The sequence below is a fragment of the Kryptolebias marmoratus genome, linkage group LG22 (assembly GCF_001649575.2).
Source record: "Kryptolebias marmoratus isolate JLee-2015 linkage group LG22, ASM164957v2, whole genome shotgun sequence".
In the NCBI taxonomy this organism is placed as follows: Eukaryota; Metazoa; Chordata; class Actinopteri; order Cyprinodontiformes; family Rivulidae; genus Kryptolebias; species Kryptolebias marmoratus.
The window spans coordinates 3879783-3897215 of NC_051451.1; positions in this window are offsets into that span (position 1 = coordinate 3879783).

A 17433-nucleotide genomic window follows, 5' to 3' on the forward strand; every position below is an offset into this window, starting at 1 on the left:
CGGTTTAGGAGTTATTCGCATAAACACATTGTGCTTTGTTATAGCGCCCCCTAGGTATGGGACGATATGGTTTCTTTTGTGTGAGTAGCGGTAGGGGTTTTCGATCAGGCTGTCTGGTTGGCTTTTTTCCCAGCCATTTCTCGTTTTTCTGGGCAATGCGTTTTACCGGAGAAGAACAATAATAACAAATTCTGAAAAATTCTTACAAAAACAATAGGGTTCCCTGCTCCGCTGGGAGCAGGCGAACGGCCATGCCTTGCATTGGCCGCCCGCTCTTGCTCCCGCGGGCTTGGAACCCTAATTAAAGCTGCGAGCAGCGTTCGGCGGCCCTTGCAGCTTAGCGCCACTTTGGCCTATTAATGACCGCAGAGATCCGGCAACTGCCCTCTACGTTCTTGCGCCTTTCCTGCAGCGTCCACTAGGTGGCGCTTTTGGCAAACGTCTGAAATTCCTTTCAGTCCAAATCAGTACGAGTCCTGTGGCATGCTGTGAAGTTTCACCTCCCTACATCAAACGGTTCCAGAGTTAGAGCACATGTGCTTTCATGAATTTGAACTTTGACCTTGTGACTTTGAACTCCAAAGGGATAATCTGTGACCCATGAAGAGTCCATCTGTGAAGTTTGACCATCCTAACTTACATAGTTTTAGAGTGAAAGCCTTGATTTGCATGTGACCTTGTCCTTTGACCTTGAACTTCGTAGGGATGATCCTTGATCCATGGGGAGTCCAGCTGTGAAGTTTTACCTTCTTACCTTACATGTATGCCGACTTAGAGCATACAGGCTCTTGTCACCTTGACCTTTGACCTTGTGACCTTAAACTGCAAAATGCTCTTCCTTGACCCATGAGGGTTCTGGCTGTGAAGTTTAACCTTCCTACGACAAACGGTTTCAGAGTTAGATCATGCACAAATACAGTCTTAATTTTAGCTCCCATTAGCTAGTGCGGCCATCTTGATGTCACAAATTGACAATGTAAATGTGAACAGTGCTGGTCTGGTATGACCCACAGAAAGTTTCAATAAGCTGTGACCATGTATGAAGAAGTTATTCCACATTGATGTTTCATGGAGATTCATCAGATTTTGAGGTTTGGCCACGCCCGCATGCTTTGATGTAGCCAAAAGCTTTTAATAACTTTTGACCTTCAATGTCTCAAGACGGAGCTGAGTGATTCTGAAGCCTGCTTCCCAAAAGCTGTAGGAGGAGTTTGATCGAATGCGGAGGCTGTCATCGCCCAAAATCTGGTAAAAATCTGAACTTTGATCCAAGATGGCTGACTTCCTGTAGGGTTTCGAAAATGGCTCCAAGAGACTTTTTCGTAGGTTTTAATATGTTACACACGTGTACCGAGTTTCATCATTGTCAAAAAGAACATGGCTCGGGGCTGCATTTTTAAAGAATTCTAGTGAGTGTTGTGGAGGAAATAAGCCACACCTACCACATTTTCAACTGCATTTCTGTTGGGGGCTGGATGAGGTTTGACTGTATTCAGTTTGGTGCAGCTCAGCTAAAATATGTGGAATTTAGTGCCAAACGTAAGGCAACAGCATTACGTCTGACTTCCCCACGCCCTCCAGTGAAAACTTTTGGTGCTTTATTGCAAGTCAGACCAACTTATTGTCTGTCATCTGACACAAGATCATCTTAATTAGGTCAAGTGGGGTCAGAGATGTAGCTTTCCAAAAAAAAAAAAGTGACTTCCTGTTCTTAGCCACGCATCCTAAACATGCTCAAAAACTCACGATTTTGATTACTTTTACTCCCCCATCCCTCAACTGCATACTGAACAAGTTTGAAGCCGATCGCTCAAAATCCCTAGTAGGAGTTCCTTAAAGTTCGAGGTGTACCAAATGTCAAAATAGGCCAAAATTTGCCCTTTGATCCAAAATGGCCACCTCCCTGTACATTTTAGGGCATACCTCCAGGAGACTTTTTTTCGTCATTTGGGGTGTTCTACCTACGTACCGAGTTTCAGACCTCTATGATTTACGGTTTGTCCTACCTCACATTAGGGAGAACAGTGGAGCAGTTTGGCAATGCCCATTTGCGATTCCATTAAAATCTTGTAATTTCACGTGGGGTACAATTTTCTGTGAATTTTGGTGAGTTTTTGAATATGTTAAGGCATCCAAAAGGCCACGCAAAGTGGCAGGAAAAAATAACGAAGAAATCCTTCAATTACAATAGGCCTTCACAGCGCTTCGCTGCTCGGGCCTAATAATGACCATGTGGCACCTTGCCTGCCCAAAATGGGACATCCTGCTTTACCGCTTTTTTTGATTCTCAATATCTTAGTCAGAATAAACAATAATTCTATAAAACTTGGCCATGATTATTTTTTTATTATTTTTTTAAATTTCTTTGTCCTTTTGATTGTAAGGTATGTAGAACAAAAGATATGCACTTTGTGTACACTCTTTACATTCTGTCCCACTTTGGTCCCATTGACTCCCATTATAACCATATATTTTTGATGAACGGTTACCCTAGCAATTTAAAATAACTTACCCAAGACAAGCTTGCACCAATTAGGTACCTGTGGAGCAGATAGAACTGTTCAGCCTAGAGAGGGTCATATGAATTGATGAACAGCTGGTCCCTTTTAGGGGCCACTGTGCATTCAGACAGTATACGCCCTCCAAACCTGGAAAGTATGGGTTGAAGATTTGGGCTCTTTGTGATGTGCAGACCTCATATGCATGAAGGCTCCGAGTGTATACAGGAAGGTCTGGTTCAGAACCTAGAGAGCACAACAACGGGATGCGGGTTGTGCTTCCAACTCACTGATGAGCTTGAGGGGCACACTGTGACAACTGACAATTTTTTCACATCTTTTCCACTTACTGTGAAGTTACAGAAAAGAAGGATGACCCTTGTTGGGATACTTAGGTCAAACAAATGAGAGCTCCCACCACAGCTGCTCAACATCAAATGCAAAGAGATGCTTTCTTCTGTTTGCATTCACGTGCAACAGGACTGTTGTTACTTATGTCCCAAAGAAAGGCAAAACTGTTACTGTCTTGAGTACCAGACATCTTCAAGTCAAGTCAAATTTATTTATGCAGCACTTTTCAGCAACAAGGCAATACAGAGGGTTATCTGGACTGTCATGGTCCTACTAGCCCAAGGCCAGGTTCAAGAGAAGGAACCACAGGTCCAGGAAGAGGAGGATGAACTGCAGCCAGGACCTTCCAGAAAGCAAAAACAGTGTCTTGTGATTGCAGCCCAAAAGAGTGTCGAACCAGTGTGCCAGATGTGTAGCACATGTATGCAGAGTGTACCTTACTGTAATCTGCAATATTATGCTTTGACCCGTGAATGCATGGCAAAAAATCCTTAAAATGGTTTAGTCTGAAGTTATAAATTTTTTATGTTATTTCTACGTTATAAAGTGAGTCATTTCTTTTGTCTTCAAATTTAAAGCTCTATAAGAGGTATGGTTTTGGGACCTGAGGGTAAAGAATGTCGGTTTTTGCTTTTAGCTCTCATTGCTCCAAAAATAATAATGCATAAAAATCAATGTTGCTATTATTTTTGACCTGGTCTTTGCTTAAACACCCACATAAAAAAAATATTCCACTTTGCAGTTTTTTTTTTTCTTCTTTAAAAATCAGCATTTTTTTTGACGAAACAGGAATAAAAGATAGAAAAAAAATTTTAAATATAAATTTCTGGATAGGTCTGAAGCTGTTGAAAAGATATAATGCAATGAAAATAAAATAAAATATTGAATTTTTATTAGTTTTATAAGTTGTACCATTTTGGGTCACAAAGGTAAAAAGTGTTGGTTTTCATTTTTAACTGTAATTGTGCCAAAAATAATAATGCATAAAAATCTGTTGTTATTAATTTTCAACCTGGTCAAAACTGGCTGAAACAATAACATAAAAAAATATTCCACTTTACGGTACTGAAAATACAAAAATAAACTGCAAAGTAAAATGAACCATTATACCAAGTACTTACTGAGGAACCAATTATTACTTGACTACTACCTGATCATTACCTACTGTTTTATGGTTCCCATAACCATTCATTACAAAGCACTTGAGAATTGCAGTTAATTCTTTATTTTTTAATTTGAAAGAACTTTTTCACTGATGTTTTTAATTGATGCCATTTTATTCATGGGCATTATCAAAGTTCTCACTTGTAGAGCCTTATCAATCATTAGAATAATCTTCAGAATTTGTATCTTAATAGACTGCAAATGGCAACAGAAGTATCAAATGGGAACAGAAAATCAAACACATTACTTTTTAAAAATTTACTTTTTCAATATAACATTTTAAATCAACATAATCTAAACACGAAAAAAATTGTTTTAGAAATTTCACACATACAAAAAAGCACTTGCTGTTGAAAAAAAACCTTAACTAAATAATCTACAAATGAAACAAAATAAATTAAGTACTGTCTCTTATCAACAAATACATTGCTTATTTAGAACTAAAAAAATTAGTACTTCAAAATGTGAAACCAAAAACACTGAAAGAAAAACGAACTATAATGAACTTAGAATTTTTTCAGCATAGCAAGTGCCTCTTCCCACCATATTTTGTGAAATATGAATCCCTCATAAATCTTTTATTTGGATGTTCGATACATTTTTAGAAGCTTCCCTGCATCCTTCAGCAGTTGGACATCCTCCAGAAGACCCTCCTCCTGAATAGGTGCCTTACACGTTTTTGAAAAAGAGGCTAAACTGTCCATTTTGGTTATTGTTTTTCTGAGGTTGTCATATTTTTTCCATGCTGACAGCCTGTAATTCTGCAATTGCAGCTGTATCTACAATACTTTTTCTGTCAACCCCTATTTTTTTAAATGCTGCTGCCATTGTTTTTCCATTTTGCTTAGCCATCAGCACCAGCTTGTATCTCCCGATGGCTTCCTCTGGCGTTAAGACTGAAACAACAGTGAATAGTTAAATGTAAGTATGCCAATAAGGAGGACTGACTGCACCACAGACAACCTTAAAAGTAGAGCAAAAATTAAACAGAAGTCATTTTAATCAGAATCACAATCTGTCTTTTGCTAGTATTAAAATAACAGTGTATACAATTTTAAAGCACTTAAATATCAACTTATACTACATTTCTTACATTTGTATTACTAATTAGTAATGGTGTGTTTTATGCTTGAATGATTTGTAACTCATTTTAAATGTGTTAACAATTAAACATGCAAAAAAAAAAACATTTATCTGAAAATGTTCATGTGAAAAACTGAAATTAAACTGAGTGTATTAACAGTCAAGGTTCAAAGCAGAACTCTGAAAGATCTATAGAAAGACTAGAGAACTATTACTCCAAACCACTCTAAAATCTTACAATGGAAAGACAATTGTGAAATACGTATATGGTCATGTTAATGAGTTACATTTAACTCATTACATTGTATTTGAGGTAGGCACAATTCCATTATTTCATATTTATATATATATATATATATATATATATATATACACACTGTGTTTTTCTTAATAAATGGTAATAATAAGATATACCAGTTTTTTGTGGGTATAACACTATTATAGAGTTTGAATAGAAAGTATCCATACACTTCTGTTTACAGTCAACCTGGAACCTCATCCTGATTCTTGGGAATAATCCAAATATATGAACAACACATTTGCATGCAAAAGACTATTAGGCAAAACTGAAATTCTAAATTCCAACCTGAGCAGTTCTTATATTACCTTTGGCAAGAGGAGCAAAATGAAATATAAAACATGGCACCCATTTCTGCACGATAAGATTCAGAATGCAGAAACCATGTCTTGTCCACACCTGTATTTAAAAAGAAACATGTAATGGTTTAAAAGCTATTTTTCCATTCCACTAAATTCCAAGATTGATTAAATGTTTCAGATATGAAACCAATGCTATTCTTAGAATCCACAGCAAGTGTGCTTCCTTTCGAAAGCTGTCTTGGCTTACAAAATTCCAAAATTGCTAGCAAACTAGTGACAAAGTCATGTATGCACTGTCGTCTGTGTCCAGACCCACATCTACCAATATTTTCTGCAGTAATTCAGGTATTAGCTGTAAAGACAATATGAGACAAGTCTTTCCAAGTAAATACAGCTTTAAACAGTACATTTTGCACTACATTTATGTGTATTCATACCCTATTTGTCACAGCTTCATCTGTTCCTGCCACGCTTCTTGCTTCTAGTCATGCCACAGCCAAGTAATTTTCCACAGTTCCCAGTTCCAAGCCACGCCCATGTTACCATGCCTACTTAATCACAGTCATCCGATTCACCTGTTTACCTCAGCATAAATACTCACTGCTCACAGTTACCCAGTGCCAGATTATTGAACGGTTTATCCAAGTAGATGTCCACCGTACCTTCACAGCCCATGCCTGATTCCTCGTTCCATGACCCTTGCCTGACCAACGACCCACAAGCCTTGCCTGACTCTTTATGGACACCTCTTCGGACTCTGCTTCCTGGTAACCGACCTCGCCACGTACTACTGGATTTCGTCTCTTGGATTTTCCCCTTTTGGATTTGGTTGCTGTTATTGGACTCACCGGTTTTGACCCCTTGCATACCAAAAAAAAATAAGACAAGAAAAGTCAAGAGTTTTAATTTAAACTAAAACACTGATTGAAGGACCAAAATACAAACTGTTACGTTTTGGGGTCCAAAGCAGACAGTTTTGACTTTACATAATGCCAAAATTAACAGATAAACTGTTTTGTTAATAGATACTTCAGAACATTATAGGTACTTTTCTAAAATTTAGAATGTCATAAAAAAGTTCAATATTTCTTGTCATTCACTTCAGAAAGTGAAGCCCATATATTATAAAGAATCATTACACATAGAGTGAAATATTACAAGCTTTCATTTCTTGACAATTCGATAATTGTAGCTTACAGATGATGAACTTGGGAATCCTATGTGTGAAAATGGCTCATGACTGCATAAATTCAGAGCAGGTTTTGAATAAATAGAAAACAAAATGTACAATTCAAATAGCTATATGTCAGTAATTACTAATAATTTCTCTTTTTTTGTAAATGAATCAGACAAGTTCTCTATAATTATACTAACAAGGTGTTGGTAAAGATAATTACCTGGTTGCTGTGCCAAGGTCTGGCTAAAATCTTCATTGGGGATTGCAGATGTCTCTGCTGTATTAAGGGCAGCTGGAAGATTTTGGAGCAAGTAAATTGCTGTTATACTCAAAGATTGTTGAATTACATAATTCTTTAAAAGCAACATAGGTCTTAGAATGATAAAGAATATGTTACAATTTCGGTTATCTTTTTTTTAATATTATATTTATTAGGTATTTTGAAGCATTATACAGAAAAAGAAAGAAAGAACAATAACAGGATACAAACTTATATAGCACCAATACAGAAAAGAAAAAAACAAAAACAGGAGGTATGTATACAGATTACAGCAATTGTTTGAAAGAAGTGACCAATTTATATACAAACTTAAAGATATACAACCTTCGGGTTCACATTACTGGTCTTTTAACTTTGAAATTTTGAAATATTCAAGCACACATTCCCATTTTTTTTAAAGCATATGATTTCCCATTCAGACAATATCTCAATTTTTCTAATACAATAACTTCAGAAATTAAGTTTTTCCATAACTGGATCGAAGGGGCATAACAACCAACCCATTTAAGCATTATCACTTTTCTGGCCAACATCAACAGGAATTGTCTCTTTGTGAGTAACCAGATGACTGGGTATGAACCCAAGGAGACACATGACTACTCTAGGGAGAACTGTTTTTCCTATAGCTGAGCTAATTTCTTGACATACTGCTCACCAGAATGCCTCTATAATATTACACTCCCATAAACAGGTAATTCTAGTCCCTGTGGTTACTTTACATTTGGGAGAATTTGGAGAACTTCCTGGTGTGTACTTACTATGTATATATGGAGATATGTATACATTATGTAAGATATTATATTGCATTTCTTTACATTGCTTAAATACTGAGATTCTGGAAGGCAGAGTCAAAATGTCTTCACATGTGTGAGTATCTGGAGTTTTGTCTCCGCCCTGCTGGCGGTGCCACTAATCCATCCTCCCCAGCTGAAGCAGATTCACCTAATGAGCAGCACCTGTATTTAAGCCTCCGGCTGGTTCAAGGTCTTCCCTGAATTTGATATTGTTGATTTATTACAAAAAGATTCAGGAAGTAGAGAATATGAGGCCTTGTTTTATTTTTTAAAGCAGTGTAGGTTGTAGAATAGGATATAGTTTTTTTTTTTTTTTTTTTATTTATTTATTTTGTTTTGTCATGTGGTCCACACTCCTTACCAGTTGGTGGCGGTAATACTTACCTAAAGTTTCTTGCCAACCGCCATTAAAACTCAACTAGAAGAAGAAGGTCTTCCCTGGAGCATCACGCCTTATGGGTTAGAGTCTCAGCCTTGAGATACGAAGCTCACGGCTATGTTAACCTCACATTTTGTGCCTCTCATTTGCTTCAGGTTCCGCTGCCCTGTTGCTCACTGTCATTAGTTTTACTGGAACTTACCTTTGAACCTGCCTGGTGAACTTACCTGCTCCTGGACCTCTGGACTCCTCCTGTCTTGGATTGCCTCTGTTTTGGCCTGCTTCGCCTCCATGCCTCGCCACCCCTTTGGACTTGTAAGATAAAAGACTATTACTCTCAAGAATCTCCTACTGCTCAAACAAACTAATCCGTACCCGAGACTCACCTTGCTCCTTCCTGCCGTTACAGATCCTCCTGGTTGTCTGTAAATAAAATCACTTGCCTTTTACTCCGTCTCTGTGTGTTTTTTGGTGCCACTCATACGACAACTCTGGATTATGTCACCATGCTTCTGGATCAATTATATTTTTCAAAGTTGTATTCCAGGTTGATCTGAAATTCTCCATATTATCTTTCCTTAGGGCTTGTAAACCAAGCATAGAATCTTGAGACAAATCCCCTGTCATGATCAACGGAGACGGAGGCGAACCCAGAAAACAGACTCATAATGCAGAACTAAAGAAAAACTGATTTATTTGAACGAAACCAAAAAGCTGACGGGGCAGCAGAACAAGAACCAAACCAAAACCAGAGACACGGAAGTACACAGGACTAGCATAGAAGAAAACAATGATCCGACAGCGTGATGGGGGAATTGACAAGGTATAAAAGCACAGAGGATGATGAGGTAAGTGGGAACAGGTGAATGATAATAATAGCTGACAGGTGGAGATGGGCGTGGCAAGTAAACAGATAAGTGAATGACTGAGGAGGCATGAGTGATGACAGGAAACAAACACAGACACACGAGGCAGAAGGAACTCAAACCAAAACTACAAGATAACAGAAAATAATAAACACCAACTGAAACATAGAGCAACTAACTGAAAACCAAAAACCCAAATCCCGACAGTACCCCCCCTCAAGGGACGTCCCAACAACTTGAGCAATTTTACCACATTACAAAGACTGTAAAACACTGCAATGTTTTGTTAAGACCAGATCAGATTGTTTTTGTAAAGACTAGGCAATAAACACAAGAAAATTTCCCTGACTTGGAATCGAACCTGGGCCGCCGCAGTGTAAGCACCGAATCCTAGCCACTAGACCACCAGGGAACAGTCAGGTGTCTCCAGTGTCCTAAGCCCACAGTATTAACAGTTCAAACATTGGTGAGCAGGATAGAAAGAGCACACTTTTCAAACATTTGACTTTGCAGAATTTAAATTGTGAGACGGAAGCTTTGCTTTTTAGTCGATTTATTAAAAGTCCCGTCCATCTTGGATTCCATCATGTACTTTGAGTGTATGTAGCCCGAGAGTCGACGTCCATGTTCATTCAAACTAGCCTGAGAAATCAAGATGTACGCTAATGCTGGTCATCTTAAAGCTTCTGTCCACGATTGTTTTCCTGATGCTTAACAAGTTGAGCAATTTTACCACATTATGAAGACTGTGAAACACTGCAATGTTTTGTTAAAGCCCAGATCAGATTGTTTTTGTAAAGACTAGGCAATAAACACGAGAAAGCTTTCCTGACTGGGAATCAAACCCCGGCCGCGGCAGTGAGAGTGCCGAATCCCAGCCACTAGACCACCAGGGAACAGTCAGGTGTCTCCAGTGTCCTCAGCCCACAGTATTAACAGCTCAAACATTGGTGAGCAGGATAGAGAAAGCACACTTTTCCGACATTTGACTTTGCAGTATTTAAATGTGAGATGGAAGCTTTGTTTTTTAGTCGATTTATTAAAAGTCCCATCCATCTTGGATTCCATCGTGTACTTTGAGTGTATGTAGCCCGAGAGTCGACGTCCATGTTCATTCAAACTAGTCTGAGAAATCAAGATGTACGCTTATGCTGGTCATCTTAAAGCTTCAGTCCACAATTGTTTTGTAGGTTAGGGTTATTTTGTCACAGAATGACTGACTGTATATATATATATATATATATATATATATATATATATATATATACACATACAGGATAAAGAAAAATAAGATTGTGTACAAATTAGCATTGATGAAATGTTCTAACGCATAATGCAAATTTATATAAATAGAAATCAAAAATACAATACAAAACCCAAAGTTCCTACTTGATGTAAAAGGATGTATAAATAACCTATTCTGTAATGCAATTCTTAAATAGAAAAATATAGAACTACAACAAGTAGCAGTGTGTATACAGTACATACCTATAAGACACAATGTGGAACACACTCAACCATCGGATTTGGCATACACACAGTCACTGTCAGAATCCTACAGCCCAACAAACACATTTTGGAGGGAAAACTTCAGACAGCCTTTATACGAGTAACAGTTTAATTTTAAACAAACCGAAAGTCTTCAAAGCACTTAAAAACGGTTAACGATATATTTTTGCAACACGACAACTGTGAAAACCATTTTTTATGTTATAAACATTACTGAGGAAGAGGTAACATTAGCACACATCTTACCAGCAGCTTGGTTAGGCGGCTTCTGCCTGGCTGCTGGAACTATGTCACAGAACCTTGCTTTGTGTAACACTAATAACCGTCCTCCGAGAACAATGTGTAGGAACAAAAAAAAATAATTAAAAGCAAGATAGTACAGAAACAGCCCTGCGCAATGCGAAGACGATGACAGACATGTCAAATTAACAGAAAAAATGTTTTGAGAAGGTTCATAAGAAAAATCTAAATGAATAAATAAATAAAATTAACTCGGCTGCAGATACACCTTAATAAAATGGTTTGGTGATATTAACTTCCTGTTCACTGAAAAGTGGTGTTTTTGACCATGTAAACTGACAAGAACCACTGACAGCTAGCGGGGCAGCGCATTTTACACCCTCTAAGACTCCATCCTCCTCATCAGACATAAAGTCAATGGTGACACCTTCCCAGAAGGAAATCTCCTCCGCTGCCAGGACACTCTCCCATGCTTCCAGCAGTTGTTGACACAGAACAGACATTAAGTCATTAAGAATCTTTATGAAAACTATATTATATTGTTGAAACTATACTGAAATTTTTAGTGGCTTGGCTTAGAATGTGAACATAACAGGAACACTCTAAATATGGGGGGGCATCCATTTGTCATCAAATACTATGGTTATGTGATAAAGTAACAACACCTGAGTATCCTGAGAATAAATATGGACAAATGAACAAGTGCTGTGAAAAAATATAACATTGATAAAAGTACTTAAGTGATTTTTTTCATTTACCATAGAGGCACCGTTAAAATGATTATACACTTTATCTTCGTGTCCCAAAATTTTACAGCTTCTAAAAAAATTAAATGTTATATTTTTCTTTTCACTGCTGATCGAATTCACACACCCCCATACACGCGCGCACACACACACACACACGTCTATATAAACATGCATGCAAAACTGATGCTTTTATTGGTGTCAGAGTTGTGCAGGCGGCGAATTGCTTGTGATAAATGATCACATTCATTTGTATATAAATAAATGTGATAAGCAGTGAAAGGAAAAATAACATTCAGTTTATTAGAAGCTGTAACATTTCGGGACATAAATCAATCAATTTTATTTATAAAGCACCCTTCATACTAAAAGCAGCTCAAGTGCTGTACAGATCAATAAAAATAAACAATTACCCACCCCAACCCCACATGGAAAAACACAACTGCATGGAAAATGTACAGACTAAGCAGAAATGATTCAATTCAGGAAATACAGTTAAAGTCAGGTCTTGAGCTGCTCTTCAAGACAGAAACGTTTTCTGCAGCCCTCAGGTTCTGTGGCAGACAGGGGCCGTAATACCATAGTAAGAAAGAAAGAACCATAAGTCCAATCACCATAAGATAAAGTGTATTATCAGTTTAAAGGTGCCTATAGAGACATCTCTGCATCTACAAATAGATCTGCAAATATTCACTTTTAAATTCTTCTGTTTTTTTTTAAGTTAAATACACAATAAGCAATATTCTCCAAAAATAAAACTGCATTTCCATAGTAACTGTACCAGAACAGCAGACCAACAATACAAGTCTTACCTGTTCCCTTGTTGATCGACACCGGGAATAATTTTTATGGCTGTCGCCTTCTCTGCAAGGTTTGGTTGGCCATACTGGAAGATGCAGCGGACGGTCTCATAGTATGTTTTACATGAATCTGGAAAACATTTTTGTACATAATAAATAAAGAGCATAAACACAGTACACAATATTCAAGCACAAAAGAAAAAAAGACACTTACACACAATTGCGTCACTGTCCACCCCATGGAAATCTGGACTTGCCTGAAAAGCTGCAGCCAATTCTGACGTGACCCTGGAGTTGTGAGGCGAACGCAGTCTGTGGAAATAAGCGTGCACATAAATAACAGTAAAAACATTTTACGTTAATCTTTCTTCCACACATTGGACACTACGTGCTTTGTTTTGGATTCCTACCCTTGCAGAGGATCGTGTCGGGTTTTATTCGTGTCAGAGTTGTGTAGATGGCAAATTGCTTCCTACAAATAAGATGAAACCAAATAAAGATAAGAAACTAAAATCGCACTATGTCTGTCAACTTACTGTGAACATCCCACGAATTTTGGTGTTTTTATCTTAAAAACACAGTCTTACTGCAGTTTTGGGATTACGCTGCCGTTGTTTTCTTTTGTGTCCTTCTGCACGTGGCTCTCTGTTGGATTCCATGGCACCAAATCTAAACGCCATATTGTCCCTCATTTCAGCTTGCTCTTTCCGTATACCTGTATAAACAAGAGTGAGTTGACGAGACAAGCCACTCACTGCAGCCAGCAGCGTCTTCTCATCTGCAGCGGTAGCAGTAGAACCTGGCCGGTGGACAGACCCATTTTCTCGAATTGCTTCTGGGGTACTGAAATGGAGACGACGTCCAGCCATTGTTGAACCCATGATGCAGTTTGAAAAATGATGGAAGAGAACATGGATAATTATAACAAGTGATATCGCGAGACCTTCAACTTGACCGCACGTGATCTGTGTTGTCCAATCACAGGCGATGAATGATCTAGCGAGACCTTCAACTTGACTGTGGCCCCGCACATTATCTGTGTTGACCAATCACAGGCGATGAAGTTGCCACATGGAACTGAACCAATATACATGACGTACACAAGGAGTTATAAAAAGAAAAATATGGAAGAAGCCAAAACCTCAGCACTTTTGTGAGCACTGCAATACTGAACTTTCTCAATCACAGTATTTTTACCATACGAAACGGTTCCTAAACAATAGTGTTGTGGAAAACAATCCCAAAAGGGCAAGATTAGAAGGTGTGCAGGATGTTCAAACATCAAATGGTGATATTGTTTATGCTCTGTCTATGCTTGAAGACCAAGAACAGAACTTGTTTAGAGCTGGAGAATGTGATGAAAGTGTAATAATGCAGTGATGAAGGAATGGGAAGAAATGGACCCACCTGACAATTCAGACAACTGTCTACATGTGTATTTATTTGCTCTTATTGTCAAAACAGTAACCATGCGCTAAGGAAAACAAGAATTCAGAAACAGGCTAAGTTGAGGTTTAGCTACGTAGAAGAGCAATCATAAAAATAATATTTTGTAAGTGAACATATAGAATGTAGGCTTGTTTTGTAATACTCTACTCTGCTTCAAATGTTTCAGATGAAACAAAAGATGACCAAAGCATGGTTCAGATTTGGAGCAAGACGATGAAGCAAACATGACCTGTGTTCTGGTGAGTTCAGACTTTTTCAGTCTGAATTGGTGTAAAACTGTTCCAGGACAGTCTATTCAGTAACAAACGACTGGATTTATTTCATGAAAACTAGCCCATTAAGATGTTCTTTTCACTTGGGATGCAAATATGTACCGATCTTTTTTTTTTATTTCAATTTTTACGTTTTCAGGGTGAAGAGGAGGAATACGTTGCAGAGCTGGAGGAGCAGAGTGAAACTGATCCTACCTTGCACAATAATAAGGGAGATGGAAATAATCAGCCTGCTGAAAAAAGAAGACCTGCTGATGAAACTTCTGGCTCTGATGATTTTGTTGTGGCAAGCAACCTTCAGGATTCTGACAATGCAGTTACATCACTTCTTCTGTGTATCAAACAATTCTTGTGGATAAGTACCAATGTCCTCTGTGTTGACTCCCTAAAGTCCTTTGTCAGCAATATCCCAAAAGCTTTAGTCACTGCTTTAGTCAAAGCTTTAGTCTTTCAGTAATAGCAACACCGCAGGAGAAATGCTAGCACAGACTTCCAGTATCTGTAGTTTCAGGTGCTGCACATGTTGTATTTTCACAGCATAGACAATCGCATTCAGATGACCCCAAAGATAAAAGTCTAAGGGGGTCAGATCAGGAGACCTTTGGGGCCATTCCACTGGCCCACGACGACCAATCCACTTTCCAGGAAGTGGAAGTGGGAGAGGGCCTGGGACCCTCACAGGAGATGCACTGGCTAGTGCTCCCTAGTGGCTATTTTTTATCCTTCTCAAGTTAAGGGATCAAAAACAAACCTGCCACAAACACTGACTATTTTATTTGAAATATTAGCTTTTGGTTCAAACACAACTACAAGAAGCAAGATATTGTAATTTATCTGATGCCAAATTCCCATTTAGGGACCAACAGATACAAATATAAAACAATATATTTTTTTTTGTAATGAAAAAGCCATGTAACAGTAAACAGATAATTAAGTACAGAACTGGGAACACAAGCTAGCTATCAAATAGGGCTTTATGAATGAAATTTATTCCAAATTGGTTTTACAATAAGGTGTAAATGAGATGTTTCTACTCTTGTAGAATACTCTTGTATTTTTCCTATTCCAGGTTACACAATGTTTAAATAAGTGTTCTTATGCACATTATCCCTAAAGGTTTCCCTAGATGCTTTCTATCTTATTTGGTGTTTACAACTGTTTTATAAAATCTACTTTTGTTTATGGTTGTGTTTGTGTATGCAATTTAACGTTCATTATGGAAAAGAAGAGCAAAGTGTGTCAAAGCTATGGCCACAAGCAGATATTGAAGCTGCAATAGGATAGACATAATGGTTCTCACATACACACCTACGCAAGCCTTTAAGAGAAGCATCTCTGCAACTCAAACATATTTTATGGTACTCTTCAATGAATGCCCGAGTATGCAATTTTCCCAAAGACTGGAGTGCCTCAAAGATATGTTCATACAAAGCCACATTTTTGTTCATGGCATCTCTGTACCTGAGGTGGTTTTCTTTCATTTTAATGTCATAAAAGATACTATAGAAAGCCTGCTGCAGCATACACTTAAGCACACATTAGATGAGATGACCACTCCCCTGTATAGCTTGGTTATCAAAAGATGTTGCTTTTTTGTTTTATTGGTTTGTACAATGAGAAATTGAAGAAATACATTTAATGTACATGCGTGAAACTGTCTGTAGCGCTCTTCACTACATTACAGACACGCATTTATTGCATGGGCATGTCTTCACAAAGCTTCCAGCATGACACTTTATTTCCTTCGCATCACCACATTGTACTTCCGTAACACCATAAAGTCTTAATGCCATAACTCTGTAACCCCATAAGAAGTCATTGCCTGTGTATCATGAAGAGAGGTTTTTTTGCCCAAAGACGTCAACCTTAACAACATTGTCATGTCAGTAAAATTATTTCCAGGCACTGTGAGATGAAATCACTCAAACAGGTTTATTTATATGTTGTGCACAAAATACAGAGAGCATTAAAGACAATCAACAATCAATATCAGAGTCCCAGGTCTGAACAGGGAAGCTCTGAATCAAAGCTCTGGGCCCCCAAGTCAAGACAGGAGCTTTTATTAAAGATATTGAAATACTGGATCGGAAGGAGGAGTTAGGGAAAAGCAAGTCAGTCTGGTTCCAATGAGGAGAAAATTCAACATCACTCCCATAAACAAGTTTATTATGTGAGAACACATGGAAGTCATAACATAATCAGGACTTATCAACAACAGATGTTACCCTATAATAAATTCCGCAATTACACCATATTTTTTTTAAACATTAAACTTAACCTTCGAGGTATGCAGTCGAATAACTGTCAAAAGATGCGTGCATGATTCTAACATTTGTATTCATATTTGTAAGTCTTGTTCACAAAACTTGACTGTCATATACGTAAGTCTGAGAAAATGTGTCGATTAGGATTGTTTTTATGTGAATCTAAAAGCTGTGAGTGCAAAGTCTTGTTAATAAAACTCTAAATTCCACGACTACAAAGTCTTCTGTGTGGACACAAATTCAAGTTCGTGGGTACAAATAGAAAAGTGTTGAAATGACGTCACGGGGTGGAGGAGTAAATTTAAAGATGGCTGATGACCATAGACCAGGTGGAGCTACCAGTTCAAGTGAAGCATCACAGGTAATTCAAGAGATTTAATTTTAAAATTTCACATCAGATCAGGTTGAAATTTAGTGAGTGTCAACTGGATGAGATGTAGTCTTAGTCTGCAGTAGAATCCTTTTATGGAATCAGTACACTTTTTTTTTTTTACACAATATTGAGTATCAAATATAACCAAACTCAATTGAAATTGCATATATATGGTTTGCAGATTTTTTTTTTACCCAATCAATATATTGTTTACACAATTTTCTATTGCAAATACATGAACAAGAAGTCTTAACTTTCATAGATGCTGGTAATGAACTTAAGAGTATATCAAACATGAATCGGATGTGCACTTTTATTTTGAAAGGCACTCGTAAAGGAGGGCATCGTAATGCCTCGTGTCGTTGCGCACGTCAAAATCAAGTACGGGCTGGCTTGACTGTTATTTCCAATGAAGAGGCTGGCTTGACCACAGTTGATTTCAGACGTTCCAGTAATTGAGTAGCCACTGGTCCACGTAAACAAGAAAATAAAATGTTGATGTTTGTTATTTCTGTAAACAGAAGTATAACACACTGTTGCTAGGGATGCTGGCAATGGTGCACGCTCCTGTGCCACATGAGCTGGCAT